The following is an 18,888-nucleotide window of genomic DNA, read 5'->3' on the forward strand; positions in this document are numbered from 1 at the left end:
AGCGAGAGAGACGATAGGAGCCGTCGCGACGTACCCATGCAGCGCCGCCCGCCAACGCACAGAGGAGCGGAGGGGATCGGGCGCCAGGTCCGGGGGAAGGCTGGGAGGGAAGCTACGGCGCTGCTACCCAGCTTTCAACCCTGCGGGACCGGTGCTCCGCTCCTATCGCTCCGGCGAACAGGGTCCGCTACGCTTTCAACACCAGCGCCCGGCAGAGGGCTTGGAGAAGGCTCGCGCGGATCCTCGGTTCGGATCGCCTGGCTTCGCGGGAGCGGCCTTCGGCTAGGGCCGACGACGGCCGGACCGAGCAGATTTGGACCGGGGTGCGGGGCGAGTACCTGCCTCTCTCACGAAGGGAGTGTCACCGGTAAGAAGCCTCTTCCCACGTCTGCTTGCCGACTTACGCTCGCCCCGACGAGAGGCCCAACCGAAAGAGTGGAAAGGGGCAGAGATTTCCAGGGTCGCCCCACCAGGGATGCAATACCCCAGTGCAGACAGTCGGCCCTGCCCCGAACCTACTCGGTGGTTTGAAGGTTAACCTCTTGGGGAAAAGCAGCGATTCGCCTCGCGGTGCGTGCCTCCGCGGATCTAAACCCCCTCGATCGATGTGGGGCCAGAGGACCCCTTTTCCCCGTACGAAACTGTCAGCTCACCATGGGCTCGACGTCCGTGGGTCGGGGAGTTGAGCGCTTACGCGCGGCGGGACCTTATAACCTGCAGCGGCTGAGGAGCGAAGATTTCCAGGGTGGGCCCCCGGGGATGCCATACCCCGAGCAGCCTGTCGGCCCCGCTCCTAGCACGCTGGCAAGCAATGGAGTCTTCCCCGCGGCAGCCACCGCCCTCGCCCTAGCCTCGCCGTCGGTCGATGAAGAACGTCGTTCGCCCTCCTCTGGCTCGGGATTTGGAAACGGCCTGGCCTTCGCCTACTCCGTCGGGCAACTGCCTTCCGCCAGCCCCTTCCCTCGAATCCCCTTCTTCCATTTTAGACCCGATCAGGGGATTGGTCAGCCCAGCCCTGGGGTAAGAAGAGGGGTTGGGGTCGGTTCGGCTTCGGGTGCCCCGCTCGGCCAAAGTTTCCCCTCGCTTTGGAAGCACGCGAGGTCGCGGAGGGTGTCGGGGTTTTTTTTTCGGCTCCCTGGCTTCGCGGGAGCGGCCTTCGGCTAGGGCCGAGGCCGTCCGGCCCGCGCAGATTTGGACCGGGGTCCGGGGCGAGTACCTGCCTCTCTCACGAAGGGAGTGTCACCGGTAAGAAGCCTCTTCCCACGTCTGCTTGCCGACTTACGCTCGCCCCGACGAGAGGCCCAACCGAAAGAGTGGAAAGGGGCAGAGATTTCCAGGGTCGCCCCACCAGGGATGCAATACCCCAGTGCAGACTGTCGGCCCTGCCCCGAACCTACTCGGTGGTTTGAAGGTTAACCTCTTGGGGAAAAGCAGCGATTCGCCTCGCGGTGCGTGCCTCCGCGGATCTAAACCCCCTCGATCGATGTGGGGCCAGAGGACCCCTTTTCCCCGTACGAAACGGCCGGCTCACCATGGGCTCGACATCCGTGGGTCGGAGAGTTGAGCGCTTACGCGCGGCGGGACCTTATAACCTGCAGCGGCTGAGGAGCGAAGATTTCCAGGGTGGGCCCCCGGGGATGCCATACCCCGAGCAGCCAGTCGGCCCCGCTCCTAGCGCGCTGACGAGCAATGGAGTCTTCCCCGCGGCAGCCACCGCCCTCGCCTCGCCGTCGGTCGATGAAGAGCCGAGTTCGCCCTCCTCTGCTCGGGACTCGGAAACGGCCTGGCCTTCGCCTACTCCGTCGGGCAACTGCCTTCCGCCAGCCCCTTCCCTCGAATCCCCTTCTTCCATTTTAGACCCGATCAGGGGATTGGTCAGCCCAGCCCTGGGGTAGGAAGAGGGGTTGGGGTCGGTTCGGCTTCCGGTGCCCCCGCTCGGCCAAAGGTCCCCTCGCTTTGGAAGCAGAGGGTGCCGGGGTTATTTTCGGCTTGACGCCTAGTCCGGTCCCTGCCGGTTCCCGTGGAGGCCCGCGGTCAAAACCAGCTCCCCGGCTGTCGGAGCCGGAGCCCCGCAGCCCGAGCGGACGCACCGAGTCCCTCATGTAAGGGATAGCCGCCCCTACGGAACGGCCCGGACTGGGACCAGGCACCCCCAGGCGCCGAAGGGGTGGGTCGGCCGTGTTGCCGAAGCTTAGCCGGCGCTGATGACCGCAGCCCCTAACGATGCCCACAGGCGGGGGAGCCAAGGAGAGCACTAGGAAGACGTGGCGGGGTCGGACGGCTCAATTTCCAGGGTGGGACCCCGGGGGTTCAGTACCCCGGGCATCCGGTCGGTTTCGCCGGCGCGACCCCAAGCCTTCCACGGCCCCCTTCGTGGGTGCAGGGATACCGAGCAGGGTGCAGGCTTAGACGCCAATTCCCCAGAAGTTTTAGGGATAGGGTTTGTCCGGGCGCCACCGCAGCGACAACCTCGCAAGAAGCTCTCTTCCACAAAAGCACGGGCAACGTTCGTGTGCGAGTGTTGGTCTCCCATGGTCTACCGACTCCCCCGGGCGGCCCAAGCGTTACGCCCACGGCCGGGCCCTCGAGCAGGCGCACCCCTGGTGCCTCTCGTAAGGGAAGGCTACGGTCCTCAACCCCTCGTATGGCGGGGAGGGCGCATTTGAAACGCTAAAGGACGAGCCCTGTTCGGGACCTGGCGGGGATCCGCGGATTGGCGAGAGGGATGGGTCTGCCGTTGGTCAGAGGGGACGCACCCCTGGGACGCAGTTTGGCATTAGCGACCGATGGCCCATCTACGACCATGTACTCCGGGAGCGCCAAGGAGGACGCGGGTGGGCTTTGGGGGCAGACTCAATTTCCAGGGTCTGGGCGCCGGGGGTGCAATACCCTTAAGCGCTCATGTCGGTTTCGTCTGCCGCCCGCCTCTGGCCCGGCTCCTAGTGACGGGTGCTGTGAACGTGCGATCGTGCTTGCGGTTGAAGAGTTCAAAGGCTACCGCTGGGGATAACACGCCCGGGGAATTTAGAAACCCCCCCCTCCGCTACAATCTCTGCTTCTGCCGGACTCGGAGGGGAGCCGCCCCGGGGGCGACCGCTCCCTCTCCTCTTCCGCGGCGTGCCGCGCGCTTCGCCGTCAGCAGCGGAGCGAACCTTTTTCTCGGTCCGCAGCTCTTCAGGCGTAGGCGGGCAGCGCTAACAGGGTACACTGGGGACCACTCGACCGCAACCGCTCCTCCGACCGACGAGCATACCTACCGCGGATACGCCACGGTGGGTCTAAGCCTCGTCGCCGCCGCGAGGAGCAGGCGGGAGCCGTCCCTTTTCGTGCTGCGGAAATAAACCGTGGACACAGAGGTGTGTCTGCGCTCTCCGACCGGGCGGGGGGCGATTGGACTTGCCCGAGGGACACTAGGCGAGGCGCTGCCGCGGGAGCCGGAGCTCCGCGCTGGACGCTGCCGCCGCCGCCGCCGCCCCCCACCCACGGTACGGTGGAGTACGCCCGTTCCATACGCTTCGTAGCAAACCTCAGCCGAAGCAGAGAGTCCTACCGCTGTGGCAGGAGCGGGGCCGTGCGAGGACCACACTGGCACCGCGCTACACAACCTTAGGCAGAGGACGACAGCCGCTCACGGGGAGCGGGGGATTGATGCGCGACCAAGACTGAGGCTAAGGAACGCTTTACCATAAACCGGCCGGGGCCAATACCCCTGACCGAGCAAAGTGCCCTGCCCCGCCGGATCGCGCTGTGTCAGATCGATCAAAAGAGCGGAGAGCCGAGACTCTACCGCTGGGAGTTTGTGGAGAACGGCCTGGCTTGCGTCCCGTCCTCCCGCCCTCGACCTCACATGGCTAGCCTCACCCGCCGGGAGCCACCCCATTGGGGACCGTAGGGCGGAGAAGGGGTCTCCGCGTCCGGAATTTACTTGTGGAGAACGGCCTGGCTTACGTCCCGTCCTCCCGCCCTCGACCTCACATGGCTAGCCTCACCCGCCGGGCGCCACCCCATTGGGGACCGTAGGGCGGAGAAGGGGTCTCCGCGTCCGGAATTTACTTGTGGAGAACGGCCTGGCTTACGTCCCGTCCTCCCGCCCTCGACCTCACATGGCTAGCCTCACCCGCCGGGCGCCACCCCATTGGGGACCGTAGGGCGGAGAAGGGGTCTCCGCGTCCGGAATTTACTTGTGGAGAACGGCCTGGCTTACGTCCCGTCCTCCCGCCCTCGACCTCACACGGCTAGCCTCACCCGCCGGGCGCCACCCCATTGGGGACCGTAGGGCGGAGAAGGGGTCTCCGCGTCCGGAATTTACTTGTGGAGAACGGCCTGGCTTACGTCCCGTCCTCCCGCCCTCGACCTCACATGGCTAGCCTCACCCGCCGGGCGCCACCCCATTGGGGACCGTAGGGCGGAGAAGGGGTCTCCGCGTACGGAATTTCTTGTGGAGAACGGCCTGGCTTACGTCCCGTCCTCCCATGGCTAGCCTCACCCGCCGGGCGCCACCCCATTGGGGACCGTAGGGCGGAGAAGGGGTCTCCGCGTCCGGAATTTCTTGTGGAGAACGGCCTGGCTTACGTCCCGTCCTCCCGCCCTCGACCTCACATGGCTAGCCTACCCCGCCGGGCGCCGCTCCATTGGGGATACGGTACGGCAAAGCGCGACGCCGCACGATGCCAACACTTTGTGCAAAAACCTGGCAGAGTCGACCAAAACCTCGCTTCTTTGACCGGTATTTTTGATGCTTTTCTCTGCCGCCGAAGGTGCACTGAGGGTCGGATCGCCCAAAATTTTTACCGGTCGTTTTGGTCTGCGGTTCTTCCGAGAGGTGCCCGCCTGACAGTTCTTTTTCAGCAGCCTCCGAAAGGCCATCCAGCGGGCAAGCCAGGGGTTGGCAGCCGCCGGCGGTGAGCCTTCCCCGGCCGGGGCAGACGGCTCCGACCGCAAAATTTTTTCGACTTTCGCCGAGGCCAAAACCCCATGCACTTTTAAAGCCTGCCCGCAGCGCCGTCTCCTGTCAGACGTCCCTTGCCGCCTGCGGTGGTCCTCGCCCGGCAGAGAGAAGCCGGAGTCGCCCCCTCTCCGGTTCTTTTTCACCATTCCGGAGCTCTGAAATCTGCCGGACACCGAGTGACCGAGGACGCTTCCAGGAGGGCGGCAGCGAGAGGCAGAGTGCCACCGGTCGGGTCGCCGGTTCTCCCACACTTTGAAAATTTTTCGCTTGTTCTGGTGGGATGGAGAGAGAGCGTGGCTTATGCGCCCTCTGCCCCGCGGTACGCCCTCGGCTAGCCTTACGCCGGTGGTTCGCCAGGCCACCGGCACCTTGTACGGCGGGGACGGCGTGGCTTATGCGCCCGTCAACCCACCTACTCGCCCCGGCTAGCCTTTTACCCGGAGGGCGCCACGCTCCGGGTACCAGTGAGCGGCACGAACCCAGTCATACCATGCCGCTCACCTCGCGCCCTCTCCGGCCTCCGCCGCGGAGACCTCCCGCTAGGACCTGCGGGGGGCGATTTCTGCCAAAATCTACAAAGTCCCCGATGGTTAAGGACGTAGACTGTTGAGCGGGACCTACACACTCTTGTAGCCGATGGGGCTCGCCATTTCCCGCAGAAAATGGACCACCTCCCGCAGAGGAACATGAAATGCCCCTTCCCGCGGGACCCGAAGGACCGCTCTGTCCGAGCAGGCCTCCAGGACCACGGCACGCAAAAGCGACTCAGTCCCGCTGGCATTACGGATCTGACTTTGTGCAAAAACCAGGCAGAGTCGACCAAAACCTCCCTTCTTTGACCGGTGTTTTTGTTGCTTTTCTCTGCCGCCGAAGGTGCACTGAGGGTCGGATCGCCCAAAATTTTTACCGGTCGTTTTGGTCTGCGGTTCTTCCGAGAGGTGCCCGCCTGACAGTTCTTTTTCAGCAGCCTCCGAAAGGGCATCCAGCGGGCAAGCCAGGGGTTGGCAGCCGCCGGCGGTGAGCCTTCCCCGGCCGGGGCAGACAGCTCCGACCGCAAAATTTTTTCGACTTTCGCCGAGGCCAAAACCCCATGCACTTTTAAAGCCTGCCCGCAGCGCCGTCTCCTGGCAGACGTCCCTTGCCGCCTGCGGTGGTCCTCGCCCGGCAGAGAGAAGCCGGATTCGCCCTCTCACCGGTTCTTTTTCACCATTCCGGAGCTCTGAAATCTGCCGGACACCGAGTGACCGAGGACGCTTCCAGGAGGGCGGCAGCGAGAGGCAGAGTGCCACCGGTCGGGAAGCCGGTTCTCCCACACTTTGAAATTTTTTCGCTTGTGCTGGTGGGATGGAGAGAGAGCGTGGCTTATGCGCCCTCTGCCCCGCGGTACGCCCTGGCTAGCCTTGCGCCGGTGGTTCGCCAGGCCACCGGCACCTTGTACGGCGGGGACGGCGTTGCTTATGCGCCCGTCATCCCACCTACTCGCCCCGGCTAGCCTTTTACCCGGAGGGCGCCACGCTCCGGGTAACGGTGAGCGGCACGAACCCAGTCATACCATGCCGCTCACCTCGCACCTTTTCCGGCCTCCGCCGCGGAGACCTCCCGCTAGGACATGCGGGGGGCGATCTTGACCAAAATCTACAAAGTCCCCGATGGTTAAGGACGTAGACTGTTGAGCGGGACCTACACACTCTTGCAGCCGAAGGGGCTCGCCATTTCCCGCAGAAAATGGACCACCTCCCGCAGAGGAACATGAAATGCCCCTTCCCGCGGGACCCGATGGACCACTCTGTCCGAGCAGGCTTCCAAGACCACGGCACGCAAGAGCGACTCAGTCCCGCTGTCATTACGGATCTGACTTAGTGCAAAAACCTGGCAGAGTCGACCAAAACTCCCCTTCTCTGACCGGTATTTTTGTTGCTTTTCTCTGCCGCCGAAGGTGCACTGAGGGTCGGATCGCCCAAAATTTTTACCGGTCGTTTTGGTCTGCGGTTCTTCCGAGAGGTGCCCGCCTGACAGTTCTTTTTCAGCAGCCTCCGAAAGGCCATCCAGCGGGCAAGCCAGGGGTTGGCAGCCGCCGGCGGTGAGCCTTCCCCGGCCAGGGCAGACAGCTCCGACCGCATAATTTTTTCGACTTTCGCCGAGGCCAAAACCCCATGCACTTTTAAAGCCTGCCCGCAGCGCCGTCTCCTGTCAGACGTCCCCGCCGCCTGCGGTGGTCCTCGCCCGGCAGAGAGAAGCCGGAGTCGCCCTCTCTCCGGTTCTTTTTCACCATTCCGGAGCTCTTAAATCTGCCGTACTCCGAGTGACCGAGGACGCTTCCAGGAGGGCGGCAGCGAGAGGCAGAGTGCCACCGGTCGGGAAGCCGGTTCTCCCACACTTTGAAAATTTTTCGCTTGTGCTGGTGGGATGGAGAGAGAGCGTGGCTTATGCGCCCTCTGCCCCGCGGTACGCCCTTGGCTAGCCTTACGCCGGTGGTTCGCCAGGCCACCGGCACCTTGTACGGCGGGGACGGCGTGGCTTATGCGCCCGTCAACCCACCTACTCGCCCCGGCTAGCCTTTTACCCGGAGGGCGCCACGCTCCGGGTAGCAGTGAGCGGCACGAGCCCAGTCATACCATGCCGCTCACCTCGCACCTTTTCCGGCCTCCGCCGCGGAGACCTCCCGCTAGGACATGCGGGGGGCGATCTTGACCAAAATCTACAAAGTCCCCGATGGTTAAGGACGTAGACTGTTGAGCGGGACCTACACACTCTTGCAGCCGAAGGGGCTCGCCATTTCCCGCAGAAAATGGACCACCTCCCGCAGAGGAACATGAAATGCCCCTTCCCGCGGGACCCGAAGGACCACTCTGTCCGAGCAGGCCTCCAGGACCACGGCACGCAAGAGCGACTCAGTCCCGCTGGCATTACGGATCTGACTTAGTGCAAAAACCTGGCAGAGTCGACCAAAACTCCCCTTCTCTGACCGGTATTTTTGTTGCTTTTCTCTGCCGCCGAAGGTGCACTACGGGTCGGATCGCCCAAAATTTTTACCGGTCGTTTTGGTCTGCGGTTCTTCCGAGAGGTGCCCGCCTGACAGTTCTTTTTCAGCAGCCTCCGAAAGGCCATCCAGCGGGCAAGCCAGGGGTTGGCAGCCGCCGGCGGTGAGCCTTCCCCGGCCGGGGCAGACAGCTCCGACCGCATAATTTTTTCGACTTTCGCCGAGGCCAAAAGCCCAGGCACTTAGAAAGCCTGCCGCGGCGCCGCCTCCTGTCAGAGGTCCCCGCCGCCTGCGGTGGTCCTCGCCCGGCAGGGAGAAGCCGGAGTCGCCCTCTCTCCGGTTCTTTTTCACCATTCCGGAGCTCTTAAATCTGCCGTACTCCGAGTGACCGAGGACGCTTCCAGGAGGGCGGCAGCGAGAGGCAGAGTGCCACCGGTCGGGAAGCCGGTTCTCCCACACTTTGAAAATTTTTCGCTTGTGCTGGTGGGATGGAGAGAGAGCGTGGCTTATGCGCCCTCTGCCCCGCGGTACGCCCTTGGCTAGCCTTACGCCGGTGGTTCGCCAGGCCACCGGCACCTTGTACGGCGGGGACGGCGTTGCTTATGCGCCCGTCATCCCACCTACTCGCCCCGGCTAGCCTTGTACCCGGAGGGCGCCACGCTCCGGGTAGCAGTGAGCGGCACGAGCCCAGTCATACCATGCCGCTCACCTCGCACCTTTTCCGGCCTCCGCCGCGGAGACCTCACGCTCTGTTCTGCGGAGAGCGATTTTGGGCAAAATCTACAAAGTCCCCGATGGTTAAGGACGTAGACTGTTGAGCGGGACCTACACACTCTTGTAGCCGATGGGGCTCGCCATTTCCCGCAGAAAATGGACCACCTCCCGCAGAGGAACATGAAATGCCCCTTCCCGCGGGACCCGAAGGACCACTCTGTCCGAGCAGGCTTCCAGGACCACGGCACGCAAGAGCGACTCAGTCCCGCTGGCATTACGGATCTGACTTAGTGCAAAAACCTGGCAGAGTCGACCAAAACTCCCCTTCTCTGACCGGTATTTTTGTTGCTTTTCTCTGCCGCCGAAGGTGCACTACGGGTCGGATCGCCCAAAATTTTTACCGGTCGTTTTGGTCTGCGGTTCTTCCGAGAGGTGCCCGCCTGACAGTTCTTTTTCAGAAGCCTCCGAAAGGGCATCCAGCGGGCAAGCCAGGGGTTGGCAGCCGCCGGCGGTGAGCCTTCCCCGGCCGGGGCAGACAGCTCCGACCGCATAATTTTTTCGACTTTTGCCGAGGCCAAAACCCCATGCACTTTTAAAGCCTGCCCGCAGCGCCGTCTCCTGTCAGACGTCCCCGCCGCCTGCGGTGGTCCTCGCCCGGCAGAGAGAAGCCGGAGTCGCCCTCTCTCCGGTTCTTTTTCACCATTCCGGAGCTCTTAAATCTGCCGTACTCCGAGTGACCGAGGACGCTTCCAGGAGGGCGGCAGCGAGAGGCAGAGTGCCACCGGTCGGGAAGCCGGTTCTCCCACACTTTGAAAATAATTCGCTTGTGCTGGTGGGATGGAGAGAGAGCGTGGCTTATGCGCCCTCTGCCCCGCGGTCCGCCCTGGCTAGCCTTACGCCGGTGGTTCGCCAGGCCACCGGCACCTTGTACGGCGGGGACGGCGTGGCTTATGCGCCCGTCAACCCACCTACTCGCCCCGGCTAGCCTTTTACCCGGAGGGCGCCACGCTCCGGGTAGCAGTGAGCGGCACGAGCCCAGTCATACCATGCCGCTCACCTCGCACCTTTTCCGGCCTCCGCCGCGGAGACCTCACGCTCTGTTCTGCGGAGAGCGATTTTGGGCAAAATCTACAAAGTCCCCGATGGTTAAGGACGTAGACTGTTGAGCGGGACCTACACACTCTTGTAGCCGAAGGGGCTCGCCATTTCCCGCAGAAAATGGATCACCTCCCGCAGAGGAACATGAAATGCCCCTTCCCGCGGGACCCGAAGGACCGCTCTGTCCGAGCAGGCCTCCAGGACCACGGCACGCAAAAGCGACTCAGTCCCGCTGGCATTACGGATCTGACTTAGTGCAAAAACCTGGCAGAGTCGACCAAAACTCCCCTTCTCTGACCGGTATTTTTGTTGCTTTTCTCTGCCGCCGAAGGTGCACTACGGGTCGGATCGCCCAAAATTTTTACCGGTCGTTTTGGTCTGCGGTTCTTCCGAGAGGTGCCCGCCTGACAGTTCTTTTTCAGCAGCCTCCGAAAGGGCATCCAGCGGGCAAGCCAGGGGTTGGCAGCCGCCGGCGGTGAGCCTTCCCCGGCCGGGGCAGACAGCTCCGACCGCATAATTTTTTCGAACTTCTCCGAGGTCAAAATCCCAGGCACTCCGACGGAAGGTCCGCCGCGCGTCTCCCGTCTGACGTCCCCGCCGCTCGCGGTGGTCCTCGCCCGGCAGGGAGCTGCCGGATTCGCCCTCTTACCGGTTCTTTTTCACCTTTCCGGAGCTCTGATATCTGCCGCACACACAGTGACCGAGGACGCTTCCAGGAGGGCGGCAGCGAGAGGCAGAGTGCCACCGGGCGGGTCCTCGGTTCTCCCACACTTAGAAAATTTTTGCGCTTGTGCTGGTGCGAGGACGTAGGTCTTTCGACCGGGGCAAGCCTGGAGGGCGGTAGCCGGGATTGGCGCCCTATTCCCGGCTAGCTCTCGGAGGCTTCACCCGGTTGGAGGTTGGAGCTCCGACTTCCATGGGCATGTTCCTCACCGGGACCTACGACCAAGTGTGGCCGAGGGACAGTGACACATTCCCGGGTAGCCTGAGTGGCTGCTCCCGCTGAGCTACTTCCATGGGCACTATTCCTCCCCGGGACTTGCCGCCAAGTCTTGGCCGGGGGACAGTGACACATTCCCGGGTAGCCTGAGTGGCTGCTCCCGCTGAGCTCTTACTTCCATGGGCATGTTCCTCACCGGGACCAACTACCAAGTGTGGCCGGGTTTCGAGCTCCAAACTCGGCTTGCACTTGGTCGCTTGGGGGGTCCCCTCCGCTCCGGGAAGGGCGCCCTCCAGCGGGCAGACGAGGGTACTTCTAGTCTGCCCGAGCTCCATGGGGCCCCTCTCGCCCCTAGGCTCCCCGCCCAGGGTTCCAGGGTCCCGGATAAAGCCACCCTGCCGAGTTCGGTATAGGGTACCGGGCCTGGCTGGAATCACGCCGGGATCGGTGAGACCTCCTCGGCCGCGGCTCAGCCTCCAAACTCCCTTTCGCGGTTCTCTTCCCTTCAACTTCCATGGGCATGTTCCACACCGGGACCTCCGACCAAGTGTGGCCGGGGAACAGTCACCCATGCCCGGGTAGCCTCAGCGGCTGCTCCCGCTGAGGTCAACTTGGAGGTTGGAGCTCCGACTTCCATGGGCACTATTCCTCCCCGGGACCTGCCGCCAAGTCTGGCCGGGGGACAGTGACACATTCCCGGGTAGCCCTGAGCGGCTGCTCCCGCTGAACTCTTACTTCCATGGGCATGTTCCTCATCAGGAACCAACGACCAAGTGTGGCCCAGGGACAGTGACACATTCCCGGGTAGCCTGAGTGGCTGCTCCCGCTGAGCTACTTCCATGAGCACTATTCCTCCCCGGGACCTGCCGCCAAGTCTGGCCGGGGGACAGTGACACATTCCCGGGTAGCCTGAGCGGCTGCTCCCGCTGAGCTACTTCCATGGGCACTATTCCTCCCCGGGACTTGCCGCCAAGTCTTGGCCGGGGGACAGTGACACATTCCCGGGTAGCCTGAGTGGCTGCTCCCGCTGAGCTCTTACTTCCATGGGCATGTTCCTCACCGGGACATACTACCAAGTGTGGCCGGGTTTCGAGCTCCAAACTCGGCTTGCACTTGGTCGCTTGGGGGTCCCCTCCGCTCCGGGAAGGGCGCCCTCCAGCGGGCAGACGAGGGTACTTCTAGTCTGCCCGAGCTCCATGGGGCCCCTCTCGCCCCTAGGCTCCCCGCCCAGGGTTCCAGGGTCCCGGATACAGCCACCCTGCCGAGTTCGGTATAGGGTACCGGGCCTGGCTGGAATCACGCCGGGATCGGTGAGACCTCCTCGGCCGCGGCTCAGCCTCCAAACTCCCTTTCGCGGTTCTCTTCCCTTCAACTTCCATGGGCATGTTCCACACCGGGACCTCCGACCAAGTGTGGCCGGGGAACAGTCGCCCATGCCCGGGTAGCCTCAGCAAGTGCTCCCGCTGAGGTCAACTTGGAGGTTGGAGCTCCGACTTCCATGGGCACTATTCCTCCCCGGGACCTGCCGCCAAGTCTGGCCGGGGGACAGTGACACATTCCCGGGTAGCCTGAGCGGCTTCTCCCGCTGAACTCTTACTTCCATGGGCATGTTCCTCATCAGGAACCAACGACCAAGTGTGGCCCAGGGACAGTGACACATTCCCGGGTATCTTCAGCAGCTGCTCCCGCTGAGCTACTTCCATGAGCACTATTCCTCCCCGGGACCTGCCGCCAAGTCTGGCCGGGGGACAGTGACACATTCCCGGGTAGCCTGAGCGGCTGCTCCCGCTGAGCTACTTCCATGGGCACTATTCCTCCCCGGGACTTGCCGCCAAGTCTTGGCCGGGGGACAGTGACACATTGCCGGGTAGCCTGAGTGGCTGCTCCCGCTGAGCTCTTACTTCCATGGGCATGTTCCTCACCGGGACATACTACCAAGTGTGGCCGGGTTTCGAGCTCCAAACTCGGCTTGCACTTGGTCGCTTGGGGGTCCCCTCCGCTCCGGGAAGGGCGCCCTCCAGCGGGCAGACGAGGGTACTTCTAGTCTGCCCGAGCTCCATGGGGCCCCTCTCGCCCCTAGGCTCCCCGCCCAGGGTTCCAGGGTCCCGGATACAGCCACCCTGCCGAGTTCGGTATAGGGTACCGGGCCTGGCTGGAATCACGCCGGGATCGGTGAGACCTCCTCGGCCGCGGCTCAGCCTCCAAACTCCCTTTCGCGGTTCTCTTCCTTTCAACTTCCATGGGCATGTTCCACACCGGGACCTCCGACCAAGTGTGGCCGGGGAACAGTCGCCCATGCCCGGGTAGCCTCAGCAAGTGCTCCCGCTGAGGTCAACTTGGAGGTTGGAGCTCCGACTTCCATGGGCACTGTTCCTCCCCGGGACCTGCCGCCAAGTCTGGCCGGGGGACAGTGACACATTCCCGGGTAGCTTGAGCGGCTTCTCCCGCTGAACTCTTACTTCCATGGGCATGTTCCTCATCAGGAACCAACGACCAAGTGTTGCCCAGGGACAGTGACACATTCCCGGGTAGCCTCAGCAGCTGCTCCCGCTGAGCTACTTCCATGAGCACTATTCCTCCCCGGGACCTGCCGCCAAGTCTGGCCGGGGGACAGTGACACATTCCCGGGTAGCCTCAGCAGCTGCTCCCGCTGAGCTACTTCCATGGGCACTATTCCTCCCCGGGACTTGCCGCCAAGTCTTGGCCGGGGGACAGTGACACATTGCCGGGTAGCCTGAGTGGCTGCTCCCGCTGAGCTCTTACTTCCATGGGCATGTTCCTCACCGGGACCAACTACCAAGTGTGGCCGGGTTTCGAGCTCCAAACTCGGCTTGCACTTGGTCGCTTGGGGGGTCCCCTCCGCTCCGGGAAGGGCGCCCTCCAGCGGGCAGACGAGGGTACTTCTAGTCTGCCCGAGCTCCATGGGGCCCCTCTCGCCCCTAGGCTCCCCGCCCAGGGTTCCAGGGTCCCGGATACAGCCACCCTGCCGAGTTCGGTATAGGGTACCGGGCCTGGCTGGAATCACGCCGGGATCGGTGAGACCTCCTCGGCCGCGGCTCAGCCTCCAAACTCCCTTTCGCGGTTCTCTTCCCTTCAACTTCCATGGGCATGTTCCACACCGGGACCTCCGACCAAGTGTGGCCGGGGAACAGTCGCCCATGCCCGGGTAGCCTCAGCAAGTGCTCCCGCTGAGGTCAACTTGGAGGTTGGAGCTCCGACTTCCATGGGCACTGTTCCTCCCCGGGACCTGCCGCCAAGTCTGGCCGGGGGACAGTGACACATTCCCGGGTAGCTTGAGCGGCTTCTCCCGCTGAACTCTTACTTCCATGGGCATGTTCCTCATCAGGAACCAACGACCAAGTGTTGCCCAGGGACAGTGACACATTCCCGGGTAGCCTCAGCAGCTGCTCCCGCTGAGCTACTTCCATGAGCACTATTCCTCCCCGGGACCTGCCGCCAAGTCTGGCCGGGGGACAGTGACACATTCCCGGGTAGCCTCAGCAGCTGCTCCCGCTGAGCTACTTCCATGGGCACTATTCCTCCCCGGGACTTGCCGCCAAGTCTTGGCCGGGGGACAGTGACACATTGCCGGGTAGCCTGAGTGGCTGCTCCCGCTGAGCTCTTACTTCCATGGGCATGTTCCTCACCGGGACCAACTACCAAGTGTGGCCGGGTTTCGAGCTCCAAACTCGGCTTGCACTTGGTCGCTTGGGGGGTCCCCTCCGCTCCGGGAAGGGCGCCCTCCAGTGGGCAGACGAGGGTACTTCTAGTCTGCCCGAGCTCCATGGGGCCCCTCTCGCCCCTAGGCTCCCCGCCCAGGGTTCCAGGGTCCCGGATACAGCCACCCTGTCGAGTTCGGTATAGGGTACCGGGCCTGGCTGGAATCACGCCGGGATCGGTGAGACCTCCTCGGCCGCGGCTCAGCCTCCAAACTCCCTTTCGCGGTTCTCTTCCCTTCAACTTCCATGGGCATGTTCCACACCGGGACCTCCGACCAAGTGTGGCCGGGGAACAGTCACCCATGCCCGGGTAGCCTCAGCGGCTGCTCCCGCTGAGGTCAACTTGGAGGCTGGAGCTCCGACTTCCATGGGCACTATTCCTCCCCGGGACCTGCCGCCAAGTCTGGCCGGGGGACAGTGACACATTCCCGTGTAGCCCTGAGCGGCTGCTCCCGCTGAACTCTTACTTCCATGGGCATGTTCCTCATCAGGAACCAACGACCAAGTGTGGCCCAGGGACAGTGACACATTCCCGGGTAGCCTCAGCAGCTGCTCCCGCTGAGCTACTTCCATGAGCACTATTCCTCCCCGGGACCTGCCGCCAAGTCTTGCCGGGGGACAGTGACACATTCCCGGGTAGCCTGAGTGGCTGCTCCCGCTGAGCTACTTCCATGGGCACTATTCCTCCCCGGGACTTGCCGCCAAGTCTTGGCCGGGGGACAGTGACACATTCCCGGGTAGCCTGAGTGGCTGCTCCCGCTGAGCTCTTACTTCCATGGGCATGTTCCTCACCGGGACCAACTACCAAGTGTGGCCGGGTTTCGAGCTCCAAACTCGGCTTGCACTTGGTCGCTTGGGGGGTCCCCTCCGCTCCGGGAAGGGCGCCCTCCAGCGGGCAGACGAGGGTACTTCTAGTCTGCCCGAGCTCCATGGGGCCCCTCTCGCCCCTAGGCTCCCCGCCCAGGGTTCCAGGGTCCCGGATAAAGCCACCCTGCCGAGTTCGGTATAGGGTACCGGGCCTGGCTGGAATCACGCCGGGATCGGTGAGACCTCCTCGGCCGCGGCTCAGCCTCCAAACTCCCTTTCGCGGTTCTCTTCCCTTCAACTTCCATGGGCATGTTCCACACCGGGACCTCCGACCAAGTGTGGCCGGGGAACAGTCACCCATGCCCGGGTAGCCTCAGCGGCTGCTCCCGCTGAGGTCAACTTGGAGGTTGGAGCTCCGACTTCCATGGGCACTATTCCTCCCCGGGACCTGCCGCCAAGTCTGGCCGGGGGACAGTGACACATTCCCGGGTAGCCCTGAGCGGCTGCTCCCGCTGAACTCTTACTTCCATGGGCATGTTCCTCATCAGGAACCAACGACCAAGTGTGGCCCAGGGACAGTGACACATTCCCGGGTATCTTCAGCAGCTGCTCCCGCTGAGCTACTTCCATGAGCACTATTCCTCCCCGGGACCTGCCGCCAAGTCTGGCCGGGGGACAGTGACACATTCCCGGGTAGCCTGAGCGGCTGCTCCCGCTGAGCTACTTCCATGGGCACTATTCCTCCCCGGGACTTGCCGCCAAGTCTTGGCCGGGGGACAGTGACACATTGCCGGGTAGCCTGAGCTGCTGCTCCCGCTGAGCTCTTACTTCCATGGGCATGTTCCTCACCGGGACATACTACCAAGTGTGGCCGGGTTTCGAGCTCCAAACTCGGCTTGCACTTGGTCGCTTGGGGGTCCCCTCCGCTCCGGGAAGGGCGCCCTCCAGCGGGCAGACGAGGGTACTTCTAGTCTGCCCGAGCTCCATGGGGCCCCTCTCGCCCCTAGGCTCCCCGCCCAGGGTTCCAGGGTCCCGGATACAGCCACCCTGCCGAGTTCGGTATAGGGTACCGGGCCTGGCTGGAATCACGCCGGGATCGGTGAGACCTCCTCGGCCGCGGCTCAGCCTCCAAACTCCCTTTCGCGGTTCTCTTCCCTTCAACTTCCATGGGCATGTTCCACACCGGGACCTCCGACCAAGTGTGGCCGGGGAACAGTCGCCCATGCCCGGGTAGCCTCAGCAAGTGCTCCCGCTGAGGTCAACTTGGAGGTTGGAGCTCCGACTTCCATGGGCACTATTCCTCCCCGGGACCTGCCGCCAAGTCTGGCCGGGGGACAGTGACACATTCCCGGGTAGCCTGAGCGGCTTCTCCCGCTGAACTCTTACTTCCATGGGCATGTTCCTCATCAGGAACCAACGACCAAGTGTGGCCCAGGGACAGTGACACATTCCCGGGTATCTTCAGCAGCTGCTCCCGCTGAGCTACTTCCATGAGCACTATTCCTCCCCGGGACCTGCCGCCAAGTCTGGCCGGGGGACAGTGACACATTCCCGGGTAGCCTGAGCGGCTGCTCCCGCTGAGCTACTTCCATGGGCACTATTCCTCCCCGGGACTTGCCGCCAAGTCTTGGCCGGGGGACAGTGACACATTGCCGGGTAGCCTGAGTGGCTGCTCCCGCTGAGCTCTTACTTCCATGGGCATGTTCCTCACCGGGACATACTACCAAGTGTGGCCGGGTTTCGAGCTCCAAACTCGGCTTGCACTTGGTCGCTTGGGGGGTCCCCTCCGCTCCGGGAAGGGCGCCCTCCAGCGGGCAGACGAGGGTACTTCTAGTCTGCCCGAGCTCCATGGGGCCCCTCTCGCCCCTAGGCTCCCCGCCCAGGGTTCCAGGGTCCCGGATACAGCCACCCTGTCGAGTTCGGTATAGGGTACCGGGCCTGGCTGGAATCACGCCGGGATCGGTGAGACCTCCTCGGCCGCGGCTCAGCCTCCAAACTCCCTTTCGCGGTTCTCTTCCCTTCAACTTCCATGGGCATGTTCCACACCGGGACCTCCGACCAAGTGTGGCCGGGGAACAGTCGCCCATGCCCGGGTAGCCTCAGCAAGTGCTCCCGCTGAGGTCAACTTGGAGGTTGGAGCTCCGACTTCCATGGGCACTGTTCCTCCCCGGGACCTGCCGCCAAGTCTGGCCGGGGGACAGTGACACATTCCCGGGTAGCTTGAGCGGCTTCTCCCGCTGAACTCTTACTTCCATGGGCATGTTCCTCATCAGGAACCAACGACCAAGTGTGGCCCAGGGACAGTGACACATTCCCGGGTAGCCTCAGCAGCTGCTCCCGCTGAGCTACTTCCATGAGCACTATTCCTCCCCGGGACCTGCCGCCAAGTCTGGCCGGGGGACAGTGACACATTCCCGGGTAGCCTCAGCAGCTGCTCCCGCTGAGCTACTTCCATGGGCACTATTCCTCCCCGGGACTTGCCGCCAAGTCTTGGCCGGGGGACAGTGACACATTGCCGGGTAGCCTGAGTGGCTGCTCCCGCTGAGCTCTTACTTCCATGGGCATGTTCCTCACCGGGACCAACTACCAAGTGTGGCCGGGTTTCGAGCTCCAAACTCGGCTTGCACTTGGTCGCTTGGGGGGTCCCCTCCGCTCCGGGAAGGGCGCCCTCCAGCGGGCAGACGAGGGTACTTCTAGTCTGCCCGAGCTCCATGGGGCCCCTCTCGCCCCTAGGCTCCCCGCCCAGGGTTCCAGGGTCCCGGATACAGCCACCCTGTCGAGTTCGGTATAGGGTACCGGGCCTGGCTGGAATCACGCCGGGATCGGTGAGACCTCCTCGGCCGCGGCTAAGCCTCCAAACTCCCTTTCGCGGTTCTCTTCCCTTCAACTTCCATGGGCATGTTCCACACCGGGACCTCCGACCAAGTGTGGCCGGGGAACAGTCACCCATGCCCGGGTAGCCTCAGCGGCTGCTCCCGCTGAGGTCAACTTGGAGGTTGGAGCTCCGACTTCCATGGGCACTGTTCCTCCCCGGGACCTGCCGCCAAGTCTGGCCGGGGGACAGTGACACATTCCCGGGTAGCCTGAGCGGCTGCTCCCGCTGAACTCTTTAGTTCCATGGGCATGTTCCTCATCAGGAATCAACGACCAAGTGTGGCCGAGGGACAGTGACACATTCCCGGGTAGCCTGAGTGGCTGCTCCCGCTGAGCTACTTCCATGAGCACTATTCCTCCCCGGGACCTGCCGCCAAGTCTGGCCGGGGGACAGTGACACATTCCCGGGTAGCCTGAGTGGCTGCTCCCGCTGAGCTACTTCCATGGGAACTATTCCTCCCCGGGACTTGCCGCCAAGTCTTGGCCGGGGGACAGTGACACATTCCCGGGTAGCCTGAGTGGCTGCTCCCGCTGAGCTCTTACTTCCATGGGCATGTTCCTCACCGGGACATACTACCAAGTGTGGCCGGGTTTCGAGCTCCAAACTCGGCTTGCACTTGGTCGCTTGGGGGGTCCCCTCCGCTCCGGGAAGGGCGCCCTCCAGCGGGCAGACGAGGGTACTTCTAGTCTGCCCGAGCTCCATGGGGCCCCTCTCGCCCCTAGGCTCCCGGCCCAGGGTTCCAGGGTCGCGGATCCAGCCACCATGCGGAGTTCGGTTTGGGTACCGGGCCTGGCAGAAATCACGCCG

This window comes from Engystomops pustulosus, unplaced genomic scaffold (assembly GCF_040894005.1).
Source record: "Engystomops pustulosus unplaced genomic scaffold, aEngPut4.maternal MAT_SCAFFOLD_139, whole genome shotgun sequence".
NCBI lineage: Eukaryota > Metazoa > Chordata > Amphibia > Anura > Leptodactylidae > Engystomops > Engystomops pustulosus.